This window comes from Schistocerca cancellata, chromosome 6, assembly GCF_023864275.1.
Source record: "Schistocerca cancellata isolate TAMUIC-IGC-003103 chromosome 6, iqSchCanc2.1, whole genome shotgun sequence".
Classification (NCBI taxonomy): Eukaryota; Metazoa; Arthropoda; class Insecta; order Orthoptera; family Acrididae; genus Schistocerca; species Schistocerca cancellata.
Window position 1 is genome coordinate 34,669,830 of NC_064631.1, and position 24,157 is coordinate 34,693,986.

The following is a 24,157-nucleotide window of genomic DNA, read 5'->3' on the forward strand; positions in this document are numbered from 1 at the left end:
TACTTCTTTTTAATCGTATTATACTCGAGCTGCATGCGCCATATGCCAATCTTCAGCGGTGAACTGTAAATATCGTTATGACATACGAAGATTCCACGATAACACTGTTGGAGTGTGCCACTGAAGAATAGCACATGGCCCTATACAGAATTCCTATGAAGCCAGTGACTCTTTAAGCTATCATAAACGAAATGCCTAAGTTAAGTGCGAAATGAAGAGGGCCGAATGTGTAAAACATATGAATGGCTGACAGACATACATTGGCTAAAAATTCCGTCGTCAAGTTATTTCACACGAGAACAGTGGCCCAACATCAGTGACACACACTAAGTGTCGACTTCCCCTGCCGTCGTCAGTAGCACACTACAAGCATTCAGCTGAGACGGCTGGTTTTGGAATTGTGACCTTCGATGTCACTGTTACAGTGTCAACAGAGCCATACGTCATAAAACGACACGGCTTTTAGTTCAGCTCATATTCTACGTAATTTTAAATTAAGTCGAAGGCCAATTCTCTGCATGGTTCAGCTCACAGAGAGCCGGTCCTGAATGCCTGCAAATCTCGTTTGTAAAATGGTTTGCATGACGATAGAAGAACCTAAAGAAAAGTTTTTATAAATGAGCTTAAATAAAAAGTAAATGCTATTTCATTACTATGTACCTTTTCAAACGAGATCCTTCGTTTTACGGGTCTCGGCCAATTTTGGCAGAACAATGTATATTCCAAGTAATGGATCTATTCCTACGGAAGTTGTAGTTAATTCAGAATACCAAAACGCGCCGTTTGTATGAACACCTGGCTGTGTATTTGAGATAATGTGACCTACTGCTTCGACTAATTAAGCCTTATCTTTCAAATAGCTATGTTTATTCTCAAGCTAGTTAGACAAGTGGAGAAATGCTTTCATACCAGAACGGGTGGGTAAATCTTATTTAAGCCATACACGACAAAGCCTATTTTCCTACTGCGAGCACAAACACGATCTGGCTGTCAATAATTATCGACAGTATTATGCATAATTTTTAAAAAGTAAAAAAAAAGAAAAGCCCAAAACTTGAATCACTCGATGTAACTAATAGAGTAAATATAAACAAAAAATGGCTCTGAGCACTATGGGACTCAACATCTGTGGTCATCAGTCCCCTAGAACTTAGAACTACTTAACCCTAACTAACCTAAGGACATCACGCACATCCATGCCCGAGGCAGGATTCGAACCTGCGACCGTAGCGGTCACGCGTTTCCAGACTGACGCGCCTAGAACCGCACGGCCAGAACGGCCGGCAAATACACTCCTGGAAATTGAAATAAGAACACCGTGAATTCATTGTCCCAGGAAGGGGAAACTTTATTGACACATTCCTGGGGTCAGATACATCACATGATCACAGTGACAGAACCACAGGCACATAGACACAGGCAACAGAGCATCCACAGTGTCGGCAATAGTACAGTGTATATCCACCTTTCGCAGCAATGCAGGCTGCTATTCTCCCATGGAGACGATCGTAGAGATGCTGGATGTAGTCCTGTGGAACGGCTTGCCATGCCATTTCCACCTGGCGCCTCAGTTGGACCAGCGTTCGTGCTGGACGTGCAGACCGCGTGAGACGACGCTTCATCCAGTCCCAAACATGCTCAATGGGGGACAGATCCGGAGATCTTGCTGGACAGGGTAGTTGACTTACACCTTCTAGAGCACGTTGGGTGGCACGGGATACATGCGGACGTGCATTGTCCTGTTGGAACAGCAAGTTCCCTTGCCAGTCTAGGAATGGTAGAACGATGGGTCCGATGACGGTTTGGATGTACCGTGCACTATTCAGTGTCCCCTCGACGATCACCAGTGGTGTACGGCCAGTGTAGGAGATCGCTCCCCACACCATGATGCCGGGTGTTGGCCCTGTGTGCCTCGGTCGTATGCAGTCCTGATTGTGGCGCTCACCTGCACGGCGCCAAACACGCATACGACCATCATTGGCACCAAGGCAGAAGCGACTCTCATTGCTGAAGACGACACGTCTCCATTCGTCCCTCCATTCACGCCTGTCGCGACACCACTGGAGGCGGGCTGCACGATGCTGGGGCGTGAGCGGAAGACGGCCTAACGGTGTGCGGGACCGTAGCCCAGCTTCATGGAGACGGTTGCGAATGGTCCTCGCCGATACCCCAGGAGCAACAGTGTCCCTAATTTGCTGGGAAGTGGCGGTGCGGTCCCCTACGGCACTGCGTAGGATCCTACGGTCTTGGCGTGCATCCGTGCGTTGCTGCGGTCCGGTCCCAGGTCGACGGGCACGTGCACCTTCCGCCGACCACTGGCGACAACATCGATGTACTGTGGAGACCTCACGCCCCACGTGTTGAGCAATTCGGCGGTACGTCCACCCGGCCTCCCGCATGCCCACTATACGCCCTCGCTCAAAGTCCGTCAACTGCACATACGGTTCACGTCCACGCTGTCGCGGCATGCTACCAGTGTTAAAGACTGCGATGGAGCTCCGTATGCCACGGCAAACTGGTTGACACTGACGGCGGCGGTGCGCAAATGCTGCGCAGCTAGCGCCATTCGACGGCCAACACCGCGGTTCCTGGTGTGTCCGCTGTGCCGTGCGTGTGATCATTGCTTGTACAGCCCTCTCGCAGTGTCCGGAGCAAGTATGGTGGGTCTGACACACCGGTGTCAATGTGTTCTTTTTTCCATTTCCAGGAGTGTATAAACAGAAGAATTGGTTTACAAAGAGCCAAATAATTTGAAGTAATTTTGTGTTGTATTAAATCAGAATGACAATAAACTTTAAATATTTAAAAATTTAGACTAAAAAGAACGAGGAGCTTTCGCTCAGAAACAGTCGAACAGATATACATGGTGTTAGGGCTATAGATACAGGTATTGTGGTCATTGGTTCTTTAATATGCTCCCACAAAAGCGCGTTGTTTTTTCTCTGCGTCTACTTTCCCACTGGCATATCACATAATTTATTACCTGTTGTTTTCCGCAAGGCCATAACTACGACACAAAGTGAACTAAACCTATCTGCATAGATTATCCATTTTGCGTCCTCGTGTCCACATTTCAATACCAGACCTGATGGCTTCCTCTTGACACGCCTACTTGAAGTCATTAACCAACCTAAAACATACTACTCGTAATAGACATGAATATTAGTCTGCAAATGAAGTGAATACTGATGTAATGTTGCTCAGTAGACTATCCTGACTCACCAATAGAAATATCTCCATTACACTCCTAACACCCTGTGTATACAGGGTCATTGCAAGATGATGTTACAAACTTTGACCCATCATGGAGAAGGGTAAGTGTATCAGTTCGATGTAAGAGCTTCTAGTCCGGGAAGTACCGTCTCTAAAGGTATGAGCGAAAATCTAACCAAGTTTTGTCTTAGCCTCTCGCAGCGCTCAAACTTAGGGTCCCAACTTTCGAATCCTGATCATGATGTACAGAATTCCCCAATACCTTCAGATAATTTTCCCAGTTATGGACTAGTAACCGCGTACGTAGGTTAATGTCAGGAAAAACCGAAAGCCCTAAGTCTACGATACAATAAAAATGAAGTCTATTATCTGCACAAGTTTCACAAGCTGCTACATTTACAACAGTTCTTTGTAATTTTGTCCCCCAGTGTCAATGCAGGCACGGCATCGTCGCACAAAGTTCTGTCGTACCCTTTCTAATATCCCCGGTGTGGCCCCAAAAGAAGAAAACAAGTGGGGTGAGATAAGGTGAATGTGCGGGCCTCGAAACAGGACCCCCTCTGCCTATCCACTCTTCGATGAATGTCTCATCCAGGTGTTCTCGAAAACTCTGTCCACAGTGAGGTGTCGCTCCATCATGTTGGAACCGAATCCGGTGGCGAATAACAAGTGGGATATGTTCTAGGAGCCTAGGTAGTATGTCTTTGATGAACAATGTGTACACTGGTGAATTTAAGCGGGGAGGAAGAAGAAATGGTCCTAGTACTAATCGTTGACTACGGCTGCCCAAACGTCGATCGATAATCCAGAGGGTTCAAACGGCTCTGAGCACTATGGGACTTAACATCTGAGGTCATCAGTCAAATGGTTCAAAAGGCTCTGAGCACTATGGGACTCAACTGCTGTGGTCATAAGTCCCCTAGAACTTAGAACTACTTAAACCTAACTAACCTAAGGACAGCACACAACACCCAGCCATCACGAGGCAGAGAAAATCCCTGACCCCGCCGGGAATCGAACCCGGGAACCCGGGCGTGGGAAGCGAGAACGCTACCGCACGACCACGAGATGCGGGCGGTCATCAGTCCCCTAGACTTAGAACTACTTAAACGTAACTCACCTAAGGACATCACACACACCCATGCCCGAGGCAGGATTCGAACCTGCGACCGTAGCAGCGGCGCGGTTCCGGACTGAAGCACCTAGATCCGCTCGGACACAACGGCCGGCGATCGATAATCTATGTCAATGGCTTTCCACAACTGTAGTGTGGGGATCCTCATCGGCCCATACATGAGTACTGCGACTGTTTAGCATTCCGTCTGTGTTAAAAAGGCTTCATCCGTGAAAAGTGTATTATAGGAAAATGAGAACTGAATGTAAAGCGCGTCAAGAATCATTGGCTGAACACGACACGAGGTTCGAAGTCAGCTGCAGTGAAATCATGCGCTTTCTTTGGATGTTAGGGGTGTATCTGCAATTTCTGTAGTACTGGCCACACAGTACTCTGTGAAACTGTAAGAGGTCCATGATTAAAGAATTTGTTGCTAGCGCACTCGAGCGGATGTAATTTCGATGGATTGCTCGCGCTGCCTGCGATATGTAAGCTATAAGAGAATCTCAGACCAAAGAGCAGTGTTGCATGCAGTAGGAACTGTGTAGCAGTGGGAGTAAGTTGCTGCTAGCGAGCAGTCTGGTGCATCGAGTTGGCTGGGCTGGTCGTGTGGAGCGATGGCGGTGCCTGAGCGTTGTAGTATAAGGAGCATATATATGTATGCGTTATCTGGTGACCTTATTGAGGTAAGAATTTTCGATTTATTCAGAATGATCTTTCAGCGCCATGACGTAGCACTGCTGACAAGTGCAAAAAATGTATACACAGTATCATAATGTAGTACCTAAAAATTCTAGAATAGTCAAAATATTGAGGTATCATAAGGCAAAAATGTCAAAGTCAACTGGTGTTTGTTACATTTTAAAGATTTCGTAGTGCATACAGACAAAACAGGAAAACAATCATACATACACGAAAAAATGAAAAAAAATGTGCACGGTCTGATGTTTAACGACAAGAAAAGCGACCTGCTAACCTTACCTAGCCAGGCACTTGCCAAGAAAAAATATAATCATCATCAGTAAGTGGTCATATCAATAACTGGAAAAGGCATTACAATGTGATAAACCATAAAGTATGTTCATTCAATAAAGGGTTTAATATTGGAGACATGGTGATTGCCTTTGCTTTTTCTGATTCTCAAAGTTTCAACATGTACTACACTGGGGTGAGGAATGCTGCGAATTCTATATGGACCTGCGTATAGAAACTCAAATTTACTGAATCTACTCTTTCCTCTGTTGGATAAATAGTGTGTGCGTACTAATATCTTATGTCCTATGTGAAAGTCACGGCGTGTACAAAACCTGTTTTTGCTGTTTTCTCCGGCGCTCTGCGGCACGTTTGATGTTGTTGAGTGCAATGTCAATTATTTCATGGTGGCGTAGTCGATGACATGTAGGAAAGGATACTAATTCTTTAATTTTGTTAGATGGTTCAACATTTTTCAATATAACAGTCGGAGATAGCATAGTAGATTCATTTGGTATGGAGTTAATTACATCCTGGAATGAGAGTATGTGTGTATCCCAATCAATATGTCTTTTATGGCAGTATATTCTACACAGTTTACCAATTAAGTCGTTCAGAAGGGTTCGAAGAAGCGTGATGCCTGGATATGTAGATCGGAGAAATGTTTCTAGCTCGTAACATACGTGTCCATATAGCAGATCGAAATTGCGGTCCATTGTCGGAAATTACTTTCAATACATGCCCTACATGAAATAAAAAATGTTTTACAAATGCATTCGAAATAGATTTAGCAGTAGCTTTGCGTAACGGAGTGAAGGTTACAAATTTCGAAGTGAGTTCAACAGCGACAAAGATGTAGCAAAAACCTCTATTAGATCTGGGAATCGGACCAAAAATGTCTACAGCGGCCATGTGTCTCAATTTAACGGGTACAATGGGATGTAACGGAGGAATATGTGAAGTCGTGTCTGATTTAGCTTTCTGGCAGATTTTACATGACGTTAAAACTCGTCGAATACGTTTTTCCATGTTGGCAAAATAACAGTTCTGTCTCAGTATAAGAAAACGTTTTCTGGCTTCATAATGTGCGTAACTTAAATGAGTATACCAAATTAATTTGTTAACAAGTTCGTCATGAATGCATAATAACCAGTTTTTGCTGTCAGTGTGAGAGAGGCGAAACAGAATGTTATTGCGTACAGTGTAATGGTTTCTAATGGTAACGTTATTCTTATCTTGCCAAAGGTGTTTAATTTCTTTCCACACGTTGTCTTTGCTCTGCTCTTGTGCTATGTCTCGTAATGACGACGAAATGAAATTTTCAAATGCAACTTGTTGAATATACATGACGCTAGAATTTGCTCGGCAGAATTTGGTTGCGATGTCTTGCTGATTGTTGCTGAGAGAGCGGGATAGTGCGTCTGCTACAATATTTTGTGTACCGGGAATGTGAAAAATTGTAAAATTAAATTCCTGTAACTCGAGCAAGCACTGAGTCTTGGAAGTTGGGAGGCCGTGTAGTTCATTATCGTTTTACTTTGTTTTACCGATACGCGTTAACAAGGACAGCAGCAGCTAAGCAGCACTCATCAACATGGCGGTAGCAGTCAGCAAGGCCATTGTTGGTTATTACAACAAGTATCGCACTAGACTAATCTGGGAGCACTATCGAATGGGCACGTAAGATTCCGCTTTTAAAAATAGCTTTTGTGTGTAACGTGAAACAACCCGACGCTTTTCCCGCGGCCCTGGCCGTCACTTGGTGAACATTATTTGTTTGGGATGAGTCCAGCAGAAGCGAAATTGCAAATATCTACCGAAGCAGCAGAGGAGATGTGCATTTCGTCTCTTAGGAGGGACACCCTGTATATATTTGAGCATGAGAGTAAGAAAGGCTTATAACACTGGTCTATAAATCTAACATGGAATCTCAGATGTGCCACGTACAAGACACAACAAAAATCTATTATTCCAGCATTGGTTAATGGAAAGGTTCCGTTTCCTCCATCGGATGCAAGCCAGGTATTCAATGTGATGATCAACCGCTTAAATATGTGTTATGTAATTATCTAGATATCCCGTACACATGATGTGTTCATAGTTTGCATGGTAGTATGTTTCTTTTTGTTATGGTACAAATGATTTATGCGTAGTTTCTAGTGGTACCATGTTTCAACCATTTATTCACGCCTTATATTTTTGTAAAGAGCTGTTGACGAAATGTATTATATAATAACCATTACGAATGATACTTCGTAAATGTGATGGCAATAACCAAATGTCAACTTTTAAAAAAGAAAAAGAAGTAAACATAGAACTCTGTTTCGCGACAAGGTATGGTAGCATTTTCATTGCATTGGAATACTCCAAAGCATACTCTGGTTTTTGACGAGTATTAACAAATACGTTATAGTTATTTATAAGCAATTGTGGATGAGTGTGAAACATTATGCGTCAATTCACAACCAACAAAATTGTACACTTAGTTGCAGATGTGACCTTAAACGGAAGCCATTTATTCTTACGTCAAGGTATGGGTAAATTCAATATGATCTTCTGTAGAGTCAGTATTAAACTTTATCTAAAAATAGTATCGTAGAGGTAACTAATGGGTATGGAATGTAAGAAGAGTTTCAATTTCCGAATCAGCAGTAGCGGACAGAATGAAGTCCTAACTTGTAATGAAATACGTGATAGCAGAGCAACAGACCGCAGGGAGGAAACTTTGTGCTCCCGTATCTCTGCCCCACATTCTTCATCCGCCTGTCTGTTCATTCATTTCAACGCTCTCTCTCATCGGCAAATCCCCATTTTCTCCGTGCCGCTCGTCCGTTGTACAGGGACTGACGGAGGGTACGTATTTTCCTGCCAAAATTTGCATAGTTTAATTATCTCCGCTACATGAATTGAAGTCCTTTTGTTCCGTGTGGTCGACGCCAGGAGCAATCCGCCATACAAAGTGCGCGGTGCCTTTGTTTGCTCCTCTTTTCGTGTCGTCCCTGTCGGAACGCCTGGGGCGAGCTTCAAAATAACCTTACCTGCTCCCATTCGTTCTGTCGGTCAGTGAAGTCGTTTCAACGACTGTCCAGCTTTCATTGTGCCGAGCTTCTGTTCCACTCTCACCGCAGTTCCACTTCGCGGAACGCCAGTGCCCTGTTGTGACACATTTGGCGCCAACCGAATAGCAATTTTCAGCATTTTATGATATCCCTCCCTCTCTCGCACGCCATATGTTTGGTTTTAGGAAGGTAACGCACTCCAAATGTAATTTTGAAGTGTAGGTTTTGTAGCATTGTAGGTAGCCATCATAATGCTGACATATGTACAGACGGTTAGAAATAATAGGGACACCCTTGGCTGCTGGGCAGTCTTGTCAGTCAGCCAACTGGCCCGCAGACTGTGATAAGAACCTCAGAAGTGATATCTTGTTTACATCCACTGATGGGCAATGCAACTATCACTGCTGTCGAAACTTCCTGGAAAATTAAAACTGTGTGCCGGACGGAGACTCGAACTCGGGAACTTTGCCTTTCGCGGGAAAGTGCTCCACCAACTGAGCTACCCAAGCACGACTCACGCCCCCTCCTCACAGCTTTACTGCTGCCTGTATCTCGTCTCCTACCTTCCAAACTTTACAGAAGCTCTCCTGCGAACCTTGCAGAACTAGCACTCCTGAAAGAAAAGATATTGCGGAGACATGGCTTAGCCACAGCCTGGGGGATGTTTCCAGAATGAGGCGTGAGCAGTGCTTGGTTCCAATGGCTCTGAGCACTATGGGACTTAACTTCTGAGGTCATCAGTCCCCCAGAACGTGGAACTACTTAAACCTAACTAACCTAAGGACATCACACACATCCATGCCCGAGGCAGGATTCGAACCTGCGACCGTAGCGGTCGCGCGGTTCCAGACTGAAGCGCCTAGAACCGCTCGGCCACTCCGGCCGGCGAGTCGTGCTTGGGTAGCTCAGATGGTAGAGCACTTGCCCGCGAAAGGCAAAGTTCCCGAGAACGAGTCTCGGTCCGTCACACAGTTTTAATCTGCCAAGAAGTTTCATATGAGTGCACACTCCGCTGCAGAGTGAAAATCTCATTCTCGTATCATTGCTGTCGATCGTTTGTACACATGTGTGACAATATGGGCACTGTAACAATGTTTAATTAATAACGTTGTCAGTTTTCATAACCAACTACGATTTACTATTTTACGGCGACTAAGGATACGACAATACGTAAAGATTGTCATACATTGGACTAAATTTTAGACTGATCTGAGAGTGGCTCGTCAGCGAGCCAATACCTGTAATCACTGGACTCGCATTCGGGAGGACGACGGTTCAATCCCGTCTCCGGCCATCCTGATTTAGGTTTTCCGTGATTTCCCTAAATTGCTTCAGCCAAATGCCGGGATGGTTCCTTTGAAAGGGCACGGCCGATTTCCTTCCCCATCCTTCCATCACCCGAGCTTGCGCTCCGTCTCTAATGACCTCGTTGTCGACGGGACGTTAAACACTAATATCCTCCTCCTCTCCTCCTCCGATACCTGTAATCAATGAAGAAAATTTCCGATTTTGACGTAGGATTTTATCCACAGATGTATACTGATCAGCCAGAACATTATGACCATAGAACTACTATGGATATAAACCCATCCAGGCGAAGGCAGCGTCACCTGGCGACAAATGACTGCTAGTCAGACACACACACACGGTGGATGTGTTATCAGTGAGCACGCTGCCGGCGTGTAGAATCGGGAAGGCGCCCCATCTGACCGAGTTTGACCCAGGGCAGATTGAGATGGTCTCCCGGCTCGGTACTAGCATTTCGGAAACTACACAACTTGTCGGGTGTTTGAGCAGTGCTGTGGTGAGTGTCTTCAACACGTGGCGGAACCAACGCGAAACCACGTCTAGACATGACGGGTTGGGCGACCACCTCTCATTACAGATGTCGAACGTCGCAGGCCGGGCAGACTGGTGCAACAGGACAGGCGGTGAACTGTGGCGGACTGACATCAGACGTTAATGCTGGGGAGAGCAAAAGTGTGTCTGAACACACAATGCACCGAACACTCGTAACGATGGATCTCCGCAGCCGACGACCCATACATGTGCCAATGTTAACACTACGACGTTGACAACCAAGACCGAATGGGCACGTGACCATCGGCACTGGACGCTGGCGCAGTGGCAGAAGGTTGCACGGTCTGACGAATCTCGATGCCTTCTTCAACATGCCGATGGGAAGGCGCGAATCCATCGTCTTCTGGGGAAACAGAGTCTAGACCAGGGGCGGGCAGGAATCCTGTACGTGTGCGGTGCACTTGCACGCGTGCAGTTAACAGGTGTTCTGCGTGCACACAGGGGCAAGCTGGCCACCCGCTTCTCTCCCCTCCCCACCATACCGTCTCTCCGCTTCTTCCTCTGTAATGCGTTTTGTTTCCTGGCCTGCTTTATTGAATGAAGGAATAAGGTTAGTACGAGTGCTTGAAAGAAATCATGGTTTGAAAGAGTACCTATTACCTACGATACGTTGTATTTAATTATCACAGGTGGGGTTTACAATACGTTTAATGTCTGGAACAAAATTTCTACATACAGACAAACGCAAACAGTTACCGACATTTTCATTACTGATGTTTACTCTTAACCGACACTTATTAATTTTCATAACAGAAAAAAATCTCTCGCAAACGTATGTCGAGCCAAAAATATTATCTTCGCAGCTTCACAATGAAGACGAGGAAACTCTTGCTGTGGAAAGTTGTGATAAAAATCTATTACACGTCTTGCCAAAAGGAACTTGTCTCTCATACGAGAATTACGCTGTAGAATCTACAGTGTAGATCTGTTAATTCCATTTGCAAACTGAGATGAATATCATCTACCGAAACAGCAAATTGTCTCGAGAACTAATCAAAACCTTGGGATAAGTATGATATGTCGCCAAATCGCTTGAGAATTTCCTCTTTTATTGCACTAAGTACGGGAACATATTGAAATTTATTATATAGACGTTCAATATTAAACTTCCGCTGATCAGCGAGAATACTGTCATTTCGAATTTTCACGTTTTTGCACAAAGAAAAAATGATTCTCCCATTCCTTTTTAAAAGATAGCAATTCCTTTTTAAAAGATAGCAAATCTCCACTTCTTCGTTTCCTTGATTCACTCTGCATTTTCCGGTTCTTGAAATACAACGTTTACTACGTAGTGGTCGCTTCGCTTCAAAGTCCACAGCTTAGCCTGGTACTACACTGCCGCAACCTGCCGGCTGTCGCCACTGCCCCTGTCGACGATTGCACGCGAGCAGCACACGTGCAGCGCTGTGCGCTCATGAGCCGCGTGCAACGTTTCCCCTCCCCTGGTCTAGACACTTGTATCGTGGGACGGGGACAAGCTGGCGGCAGCACCGTTATGCCCTGGAGAACATTCACGTGGAAATCTATGGGTCCAGTGAAACTCGTGTAGGCACCATGGCCGCCAAGGAGCATCGTACATTGGTTGAAGACCACGTACAGCCGTTCATGACGACCATGTTTCCCAATGTCAGAGGCATTTTTCAACAAGATAATACGCCATGTCCACATGGCCAGGAGTGTGGTGGAGTGGTTCGAGGAACACAGTGACGGACTGCAATTGATGTGTTCCCACCCCCCCCCCCTGCCCAACTCGCCAGACCTGAATCCGATCTAACACATCTGCCATGTGATTGAACGTACCGTCAGCACTCATTGCCCACCTCCCCGGAATTAACGGAAGTTAGGTGGCTTGTGTCTGCCAAGTCCCTCCAGCGACCTAGCAAGACTTCATTGTTTCCACGCCACTAAGCGTCGCCTGAGGTAAACACACCGGCTATTAGGTAGGTGATCGTAATTTTCTGGCTGATCAGTGCATAATACGTACAGCACATTATGGGAGTGAAGTGGCGTCGCTACTGGAAACCTTCTTCAGAGTTGAAAAACATGGACAATACGATTCTTGTGGGCGAGGTGTCTAAATTGTACACATATCAACCGTGATGTTCTACCGGTATGTGGACCAAATGCAAATCTCTCGTCCAGCCGTAGTGGAATAGTGCCAACAGTTTGACTGACGCCACACACAGATGGGTTATGCTGACAGGAAAAGAAGGCCGTCGACATCAAACACAGGCGATAGCGTCCAGGCAACTGAAATGTTTAAATGTGTGTCAAATCTTATGGGACCTAACTGCTAAGGTCATCAGTCCCTAAGCTTACACACTACCTAACATAAAGTATCCTACGGACAAACACACACACCCATGCCTGAGGGAGGACTCGAACCTCTACCGGGACCAGCCGCACAGTGGATGACTGCAGCGCCTCAGACCGCTAGGCTAATCCCGCGCGGCCAGGCAACTGAGGAACTGATTCACGGGAATGCAGGTTTTCTGACGATGAGGAGGTTCACACGTTAACTCTCCACTGGCTATGTGACCAAGGAGGGGACTTCTATCGTCTAGGAACTGAGCGATTCCTACAACGTTTTGACCACTGTTTACAGAGACTTGGTGACTATACAGAAAAACGGCATCATGTATGTGCGTCACTTTGAGGTGCAGTGCAACATTCAATAAAAGTTAGCAACATTCAATAAAAGTTACCTGGCGAGCCAAAATAACATGTGATGTTCTTTTTGAAGTCCCCTCGTGCAAAGCCTTTAAAATTTTGTAAATTGTCCACAGTCGGCTCTAAGATCTTTAGTATTACTATGTGAGTGTGTGTACTGTGCATAAAAAAACCTTATAAAAACAATTTTTGTTTCAGTATTATTTTTTGCGTTATTGTTATTTCAATTTTTCACGAGGGTCTGGACTGGCAGCGGATAAAACCACTCTTCAGCCGAAAGTTTCTCATTTCTAAAAGATGTCCGAAGGTCACAAAAAGGTGACAACAAAAGATGCTTTATAAAAAAAACACCAGTGGACAGTATTTATGATTTTTAAAACGTTTAAGATGATTTTTTATTCGCAGTAAAAAATGATCACTAATTGCAACGGTAAAGATGGTGGTAAGTTCCCATGGGACTATTGAGGTCATCGGTCCCTAGGCTTACACATTAGTTAATCTAACGTAAACTAGCTTACACGAAGGACAAAACACACACACACACACTCATGCCCGAGGGAGGACTCGAAGTTCCGACGGGGGGAGGCGCTCGAACCAGTACAAGGTGCCTGAGACAGCGCGGCCACCTCGCGCGACCAATGGTAACGATGCTACGGTGTAACGGTGATAGGAGAGGCGCATGAAAATAACCATGAGGCTGCTGTAGGTGGAACGATGGGTATGACTGTGGGGCCCTGTGGAACCACAGGTAGTGACTAAATGTCCGTGAGGTGGAGGGAGCGGGAGAGAGCGAAATGGAAGAAGGATGATGTGCGGCGGAGTATTGTGATTAGGTTTGAAGGGAGGTGTACGTATTGGGACGGATTTCATCGCTGGGCAGAGGAAGTTGATCGAAATTCTGATGTGAAAGAATAGACGAGGTATGAAGGTGCGCGGAAGGTAGGATATGAATATGGTGGTGCGGCATGGTACGTGGATTGGCGCTTAGTGGGTGGGATATTACGTGCCGGGACTGGGTTTTATGATTGATCTACGAATCCGAAGGTGCTCAAGAGACAGAAAAAGGTGTGGCAAGTAGTTGAGTTGGTACGATGACAGGCGGCTGTAGAAGACCTGGCGGAGTCCATGTCTTTCCAGAGTTTCAAAGGGCTTGTAGAATTTAGGGGAAACGGAGCTCTAGGCGATATTGGCCTAAGTTAGGATGGGTCAGATGAGCGATTTGTATGTGAAGGTAAAGGTAGAAGGATGCAGAACCCACGTGCGGCCTGCTAATAGTTTTAGTATTTTTTGTCTGTTTCTGGCTTTATGTTCTATGGTAAGAACGTATTAATTCCATGTTAGTTATCTGTCGAAGGCAAGTAATACTTTACTATGCTAGTGAAAAGAATGGGTTTATTGTACATGGAGAGCTGGAAATCTGGATGTCGGAAACCGCGAGTGGTGCGACCAAAGACGGTGGTACAGCTTTTCTGTAGATTTACATAAAGTATTTTATTAATTTTAAGCCATTTTAATCTCACTCATCTCTTTATCATCATCATCATCATCATATTCAATTTCAGCCTGTGTTAATTACGTTTTGGCTGTAATCAAAGGCGCTCGACTTGCGACTGTCATTCACTTACTGCCGCGCTCGTGTTACGACGTGGCTCCTGGTGCATACACCGTGCTTGCCGACAACGCAAGCACCGCCGTCAGCGTTCCGTTGAAGCTAATGGCCTCGTAAGCAATCAGCGATCACCGCATAACTGTCCAGCTGTTGTTCAATCAGTGTAGTAAGTGGCGTGTCAGCTGTAACCGACAATAAACTAGAGGAATACGGAATTTTACTGTCGCCAAATACACCAAGTCTTTCTATTATAGATACATTGATAGCGTGTGCACTTCCGTTGTCACGAGCGAAATTACTTAAGGAATTTTCGTTAATTTTCAGTTCTCTAAATGAACGTACAGTCCATGTACATGTCGGAAGTTATGATTTTGTGGAAGAAAAGGTCAAATAACTCGAGCTGCGTACAGTACACACCACTCGGCGCGCTAAGTACTGCATCAACTCTGCGTTAGTGTAACAATTACAACTCGCGGATTCGTCCTTTAAGTAGCAGGACTAATAATTAAAATTAGTTAATGACAATACGCAAAATCCAATTAACTCTTTATCAGCCATACAAAATATTACTTGGTGCTGGGCTTTCTGTTCAAGGCATTTACGATTAGTTACGGTTAAGAGTTGTAACTCCGTGTGGAATATGAATATGACGTCGGGCTTTGTTGAGTTTCATCTATTCCACCTGCTGCTCAAGTCAATGGAATAATCTAGTGGAGCAGGATCATCCTGAGCCCTTACTCAGCAAAGCCTCAGATGACACTGAGGGGCCGTTACACAAGGGATCTGTACCGACCCTCCTGCGGGGTGCGTTTTACATCTACGTGCATGCCGTGTGCGCAGATGTAGGAACGCCTTGTCAGCGGTGACATACTATAGGTGCGCTGTACATGCCGAGCAAGTAATCCATCTCACTCTGTTTGCACGTACACAAATACACTTATACACTGGGCGCTCGTAACTTTATGTGGGGCATATAATTCTAGAACTAAATTAAAAATGACTATCTGACAAAAACTGGAGCACCCAGATGGGGAGCAGGAAACAAAATGAATCTCCACGGGTTGATAGGTCAAGTGTAGGAAACAAAGTATTGCGAGATTTCTTTTTATTTGTCCTTACTGTCATTATAAAATATAATCAACGGCCTCGCCGCAGTTGTAACACCGTTCCCGTCAGATCATCACATGCCGTTGGGCTTGGCTAGTACTTGCGTGGGTGACCGTGTACACTATGTGATCAAAAGTATGAGGACACCTGGCTGAAAATGACTTACAAGTTGTTGGCGTCCTCCATAGGTAATGCTAGAATTCAATATGGTGTTGGCCCACCTTTAGCCCTGATGACAGCTTTCAGTGTCGCAGGCATACGTTCAATCAGTTGCTGGAAGTTTTCTTGCGGAATGGCAGCCCATTCTTCACGGAGTGCCGCGCTGGCGAGAGGTATCGACGTCTGTCAGTGAGGCCTGGCACGGCGTTCCAAACCATCCCAAAGGTGTTCTACAGGACTCAGGTCATGACTCTGTGCAGGCCAGTCCATTACAGGGATGTTATTGTCGTGTAACCACTCCGCCACTCGCCGTGCATTACGAACAGGTGCTTGATCGTGTTGAAAGATGCAATCGCCGTCCCCGAATTGCTCTTCAACAGTGGGAACCAAGAAGTTGCTAAAGGGGCTCCGGATAGGCTCAAAATCATGAAAAGCTGAATTTTTACTTTTTTGCGTTTTCTGAATCTGCAGACTATTACCGTTTAATAGATATATAATTTATTCAATTCCGAAGACTACAACTATTTTTAATTTTTTTTTTTGAAATTTGTTCTACATGGGCGTGACGCACTGTGGCGCTGTTAAACTGCTGTCAAATGGTGTTATTATTAACGTCCGTGTTCATCAGGTACATTTTAGTGATGTGAGATAAAGTATGTGTTGTGGCTAACCTGTGATGGTTCAATATATATCGCTGATATGATTGTCGATTGTTTCATGTTTGTTTACTCTGTCTTATCTCGAAAATATTCGTAATTAATTCTGTTTCTTGAGTCTCTGTTTTGTTGAAGTATAATAATGAGTAAAAGTAAAGTTGCTGTTGCGACTTTCAGTGATGGCAACATTGTAAGGTGCAAGGTATTTAGAAATATGGGAATGAAGATAGGTTCTAACATGGTACGAGCGATGCTTGCTTCAGACAAGGAACGCCTTCGGGCTGCAGACAGGGCTGTAAAGAGTCTAGAAATACAAGCAATAGTAAACAGGAGGTGGAACAAGAGGAAGCTGGAGGAGGAGTTTGCAGAGGATGAAAATAATCCATCCTATGGACCTGGAATGCACTAAAAAGTTAATCCAATCTTTGTCGCTCGACTCCCAAAACTTTTATTTGCTCATACTAATTACATGTTTTCTAAGGATCTTCCAAACATATTTGTTTCAAACTTTCAGCAAATGTTACACAGTACCTTCTGCATAATTTAACACAGCCTTTTTCCAAAAAACTGTATATTTTTGAATATATAAATAAAAAATTTCAAAAAAAAAATGTTGTGAATTTTCATTACAATTGAAAAAAATCATCTTTAATAACTGAACTAAAATTTTGTAAAATCCCTGTGTTAAGTTGTAGCCCATATTCCAATAAATAATCTGTAAAAAGTTCAACTTCCTACCTCAAATACTTTGTGAGGAAAGATGTAATTTATAAGCGTTATTTTAACATTGCAAGTATAGGGCGTTCCGGAGCCCCTTAAGGCAACAATGTTGGCCTGTGGTGTGATAGTGCCACACAAAACAACAAGGGGTGCAAGTCCCCTCCGTGAAAAACACGACCACACCATAACACAACCGCCTCCGAATTTTTTTATTGGCACTACACTCTCTGGCAGATGACGTTCACCGGGCATTCGTCATACCCACATCCTGCCATCGGATCGCCACATTGTGTACCGTGATTTGTCATTCCACACAACGTTTTTCCACCGTTCAATCGTCCAATGTTTACGCTCCTTACACCAAGCGAGGCGTCGTTTGCCATTTACCGGCGTGATGTGTGGCTTATGAGGAGCAGGCGCTCGACCATGAAATCCAAGTTTTCTCACATCGCGCGTAACTGCCACAGTACTTGCAGTGGATCCTGATGCAGCTTGGAATTCCTGTGTGGTGGTCTGGCTAGATGTATACCTATTACACACTACGACCCTCTTCGACTGTCGGCGGTCTCCGCCAGTCAACAGACGAGCTAGGCCTGTACGCTTTTGTGCTGTACGTGTCCCTTCACGTTTCCACTTCACTATCACATCGGGGACAGTGGACCTAGGGACGCTTAGGAGCGTGTAGATCTCGCGTACAGGCGTTTGATGCAAGTGACACCCAGTCACCTGACCACGTTCGTGAGTCCTACGGAGCGCCCTATTCTGCTCTCTCGCGATGTCTAGTGACTGTTGACGTCGCTGATATGGAGTACCTGGCACAATGCACCTAATATGAAAAAGTCATTGTTTTGGTGGTGTCCGGTAACTTTTGATCGCGTGGTGTATATCTCTGCTTAGCAAAGTAAACAGAGATCGCAGCTTGGGCCATTCTGATAAAGTAATTTAAAAATATAGTTATATTACAGACAGTTCAACTTTAAGCGGTGTCCATTGTCGTTCAGAGCCTTTCGACAAGCAGTTACACAGAAGTTTCGTTTGTCTGGGACCAGAATAGCGACTTCAGCGGCCGTCCTGAGCGAACGCGCTGTGGCTCTTCGGACGCGGTATTGCCCTGTTTGAATGCTGCGGGTTTGTATTCATTCTCTGCGTTACAGTGTTGTATATGCCGCCTGATGCACGCAGATGTACTGCCCTTATGAGAGAATTCCACAAGATCTCCAGGAATTCTAACCTGCCCGTGCACAGGAACCTGCCACTTTTAAATCGTAAGAGACTGAAATCACGCCATCCAATTCTGTCCGATGCTACTGACATGGTTGCTAAGGATTTCAAACCTCTTGAAGAATGGAAAGGTCGGTGGGAAGCAGTGAGAGATGTGCACCTGCATAACATCTTCTCAGGTGCTAAACTTCCAAGTGGGTTCGACCTACCACGCAAGACCTGGACTACTCTCAACAGAATCCGTACCGGCCATGGCCGATGCAAGGATGCTCTCTTTAAGTGGAAGAAGCTTCCTGATCCAGCCTGTGACTGCGGGGCTCCATACCATAGTGTTCGCCACATTGTCAGTGAATTCAGAACTCGAGGCTATCGCGGCGCCAAAGAGGACTTCCTGCTAGCAACTCCAGATGCAGTGCGCTGGATTGAAGGACTGGATAATCAGTTGTGAAGACAAACTTAAGTTTCTTGTGTGTCAATATGTACATATGTATATGTAATTTAATTTCATGAAATGTCTGTATTATCCATACGCTAAATAATAATAACGTGTTGTGTAAAATTGTGATTGCGGTGATAAAGTCTTCTAGTTTCCTCGCTTTCACGAGCTGTTAACTACTGACATGACTACCATGTTTCCCAGAAAGCTTACCCTAAGATGTGGATTTGACAATGCAACCCGTAATGTTCAACCAAGTTCACTGGAAATTCATGACTGGGTCGTAGATGTTATTGGCATAACTTCGGATCAGACGCACAATGCTTGTTTCGAGTTGGAGCAATACTGCTTCTTTGTGAAGCTGCTTTCACCGTTGCTGCTGGGACGGATTTTACAGAAACTTGAAGGAAAAGCTGAATCCCGGCATCGCAACAATTCGCTGCGTACAGTTACCATTTCAAATGCTGATGTTGATTATAAACAGGTCAGAGTATTTAATTTGGCCCCTGAGATAGAAAACTGCTATTTAAAAGACGTATTATCGAAGTATGAAGATAGCAGGCAAATTCGTAATAAACTATGGTCAAGCCAACATAGATTGCAATGCTTCAGTGGTGTTCGTTCCGTCGACATACACGTCAAATAAAATATCCCATCTCCTGTTTTGCTTTGTGGTCACAAAGCGCAAGTTATTTACGATGGACAGACCATGACTTGTCACATACATAACGGAAGTGGGCATCTCCGGCAAAACTGTCCAGTCGGGCGAAGTGGCCGAGCGGTTCTAGGCGCTACAGTCTGGAACCGCGCGACCGCTACGGTCGCAGGTTCGAATCCTGCCTCTGGCATGGATGTTTGTGATGTCCTTAGGTTAGTTAGGTTTAAGTAGTTCTAAGTTCTAGGGGACTGATGACCTCAGAAGTTAAGTCCCATAGTGCTCAGAGCCATTTGAACCAAAACTGTCCAAAAAGGCCGCAAAATACTCTTGAAGCATTTCCTCTTTTACTTAGGAAGGACACTATAGACAATCCGGCTGCGGAAAGTAGTATAATAACTAACAAGAGAAGTCGAAGTTCTGATGGCAGCAGCACAGATGAAGAGGAAATAAACCTGTCGCTAAATGCTATAGGTGACATTCAGATAACAATATTTGAAACTACAATTTCAGACAATATTGTTAGCATATATTCAAGCTTGAGTCAAGTATATCAGTAGACAAATCGAGTACACAACCATCAACAGAGCAGGTCGAGGCGGCGTCACAGCCCAGTTCTGTAGTGCAGGGCGCGCCAGTAGCAGCCAATGCGCGGGCCCAGGTGACGTCACGACAGAGCGCTACAGTACAGGTGTGTTAATCAGAGCAAACAGACTCGGCTGCGGATGCAACTGAAAACAAACATGACGAGGTAGCGAGTGAGTGTCAACAACAGGTGACGTCACCGGCCAAATCCCACGAAGAACACGCGGAGTTCTACAGCAGTAACAAACAAACGGCAAGCGAAAGTGATCGCAGAAGAGACAGGACATTGGAAGAACGTTTTCAAACTGCGCATGCGCCGCGCTCGGCGGACGAGATGGCGGCGCACGACTACACTTACAAGGGAACCTCCCCATCGCACCCCCCTCAGATTTAGTTGTAAATTGACACAGTGGATAGGCCTTGAAAAACTGAACACAGTTCAATCGAGAAAACAGGAAGAAGTTGTGTGGAACTATGAAAAAATAAGCAAAATATACAAACTGAGTAGTCCATGCGGAAGATAGGCACCATCAAGGACAATTGAGCTGAGGAGCGCCCTGGTCCCGTGGTTAGAGTGAACAACTTGCGGAACGAGAAGTCGTTGGTTCGAGTCTTTCCTCGAGTGAAAATTTTACTTTCTTTATTTTCGCAAAGTTACGATCTGTCCGTTCATTCATTGACGTCTCTGTTCACTGTAATAAGTTTAGTGTCTGTGGTTTTGCGACCGCACCGCAAAACCGTGCGATTAGTAGACGAAAGGACGTGCCTCTCCAATAGGAACCGAAAACATTTGATCGCAAGATCATAGGTCAACCGATTCCTCCACATGAAAACACGTCTGATATATTCTATACGACATTGGTGAGGGCATGTGCGTCACACGACAGGAATATGTTGTCGACCCACCTCACTTGCACAGCTGGCGAACGGGTAAAAAGATTCTTCTACCTTGCCCGATTTAGGTTTTCTTGTGGATGTGATAATCACTCCCAAAAAAGTGATGAAAACGTAAGAGTTTGCCACATAAACTGCAGCAACTGAATGCAACAGTTTCACAGTCGCACAGTTTTCCCTGTGCTCTGTCAAAACATATATTTTTTTTACGTTTTCAAATGTTTCCGTGTGTAGACCGTCAAATCCTGCATATGTCCAAGCAAATCTGAACATGTCCTGGAATTTTGGAGAGCGAAGTTGATTATGTGTGAGTGCCTGAACTTTGATAATTGTCTGAAAATAAAAAATTAAACTTTTCACTCGAGAAAAGACTTGAACCAAGGACCTCTCGCTCCGCAGCTGCTCACGCTAACCACGGGACCACGGCGCTCGTAAGCTCACGTTCTCCTTGATGTTTCTTACCTTGCGCATGGACTACTCAGTTTGTATATTTTGCTTATTTTTTTCGTAGTTCCACACAACTTCTTCCTGTTTTCTCGATTGATCTGTGTTCAGTTTTTCAAGGCCTATCCCTGTGCCAACTTATAACTTAATCTGATGGGGGTGCGATGGGGAGGGTCCCTTGTTAGATTCACCGACGCCGTCCTGTATGCGAAACTGCTCAGGGAGTTGGCGGAGCAGACATTCGGTGAAGGCCGGTGTCGATTCAAATCGTAAGAAAAGTAAAGAGAAACGTTCGAATGAAAACCTTGACGGCAGTCTCCCGTCAGATTCTCAGGATATATCCGGCATGGAATGGCGTGAAATGGCAAGACTAGGAAAAAAAAAGTTGTTTTCCTATATACGATTACCGCATTAAACATTAATAGGATACAGCAGGATGTTAAAATAGCTGCTCTGAAACAGTTTCTGTATGAGTCATCGAGGGACATTGCTCTCCTACAGGAAGTGGTATCCCCACAATTAAATCTTTCCAGTTACATTGGTTTCTACAATATATCCACTGGAACGAGTGTTGGCACTGCCATTTTAGTTAGAGAGGGCATTGCCGCACATGACCTTAACAAATTAGAATCGGGGCGAGGTACTGGAATAAATGTAGCAGGAGTTACTATTGTCAGTTTATATGCGCTTTCTGGCTGCACTAACAGAGCTGCAAGAGCCCCATTCTTCAAAGAAAGCGTAATTTATTCATTGAGGAAAAACCCTCTGCATCTTATAATCGGGGGAGATTTTAATTGTGAGGATCTAATTCCCAATTTCAATTACTCAACTGATTTGAGAGGTCTTGTAGAGATGAGTGGGAAATAAAATATCCAACAATGGTGAACTTCACTCATATTGTTGCGAATTCCTGTAGTAAGAGTGGAAGAATTAACGTATAGTATAATTTAGTAGACAAAGTGTTGAAAAGAGAAACGGTTCCCGTTAGTTTTTCCGCACACAGTGCGTTGTTAACATGCGTAAATTTGACACCACAACCTACCAGAAGAATAAGAATCCAGTGGAATCTACTGTAAATATATCGTTATTATCAGAAGAAGACTTAAAAAGATGCCCTAACCAGAGCTTGGGATATGTGTCTCCGTTCACTGAAAATATTCCAAGTGTGCTAGAATGGTGGTCCCAGCGGGTGAAAGCTAAGGAAGGTTTTAATATAGATAAGACCAAAGGAAGGAAAAAGACTGTAGAATTCTACTGTAGTGTGTTAAGGGACCTCTGCGACCACACAGATGTAGTTCCTACAAGAGTGAAAGACATCAAGCAAATAAAAGTAAAATTAACAAGTTTGAAACGTAAGGAACTGGAGGGAGCTAATATAAAATTCAAAGCAAAGTCACTCATTGAAGATGAGACTGTGACATTGTACCTTCTTGTCAGACACGTCAAGAAGAGAAGAAGAATTTTCGTGGATGAATTTCTAATCGATGATGGTACCATAATCACCACCCACAAGGGAACAATTACAGAGATCTCTGCGCACTATGAACGTATGTATGCGTCAGGGGAAACAAACGAGAAGACTACGATGAGCTCTTTGGTACATATCTTTCACGAATATCGCGAGATGATGATGAAACCTTTTCTTCGGACATCACCGAGAAAAATGTATTGGAAATTGCGTTCAGCTCCCCCGCTAGGAAATCTCCATGATCTGACGGACTGCTCATTAATTCTATAAACGATTTTGGACCCTAATAGGAGAAAAGTTTACAGAAATTGTCAATGAAGTCTCAGGGGGAAAGCCAGTGTGTTGTTCCCGAAGGACAGAGGCTGCAGAAAAATATATAACCTGCGGCCAATTTCCGTTTTAAACTCTGATTACAAAATTATAGCTCGAGTACTTAATAAGCACTTTACACCATGCGCCGCTGACATTTATATACCAAAAACAGACTTGTGCGTTTAGAAGGACGATTTTACAAACTGCGGCTTTTTACCGCGATGTCATTGCGCTTACACAGACAAGCAACATAAAAAGTGGACGGCTCTTCATAGACTTCCATAGGGCATTTGATCAAATTAAACATAAATATCTGATCGAGAAAATGCGACGAATGCACTTCCTGCCAAAACCATCGACTTCATCATGAACACATCAACTGGTATCACTGCATAAATCTCCGTTAACCGCCAACTCACAAAACGAAATAAAAGGGAGCGTTGCCCAAGGAAGCCCGTTATCCATGTTTCTGTTCGTTATATCACTGGAACCTTTCCTGAGATAGCTACAGCACAGACTAACAGGCATAACCGTTCAAGGAACAAAGACTGTGGTAGGTGCCTACGCGAACGATGTAGGCGTAATCATCAGCAAGCAGATGTGATACAGCTAGAGGTGGTACTTGCAAAATATTGATCAGCATCAGGTGCGAGTGTAAATGTAAAGAAAAGTAAATTCATGAATATATAGGGACTTGCTAACTTGGGCGGTTAGCTGGCGAACCATGTTAGTGAACACAAGGCTCTTGGAATAGCATTCACAACTTCCCTTTTAAAAATGACAGCAATAAATTGACGGGAGGTGGCAAGAAAACTCAAGAGAGCTTTGATTGAAAACTGTCAACGTAGCATAGACCAGTTCCAGAGAACGCACTTTATCAACACATATATCTTATCCAAGGCCTACTACATAGCACAGGTTTCCTCCAGCCCATCAGTGGTGGCGAAGACGAGCATATCCACCTTAGTAAAGTTTTCTTGGAAAGGGGAATTGTTTCGAGTAC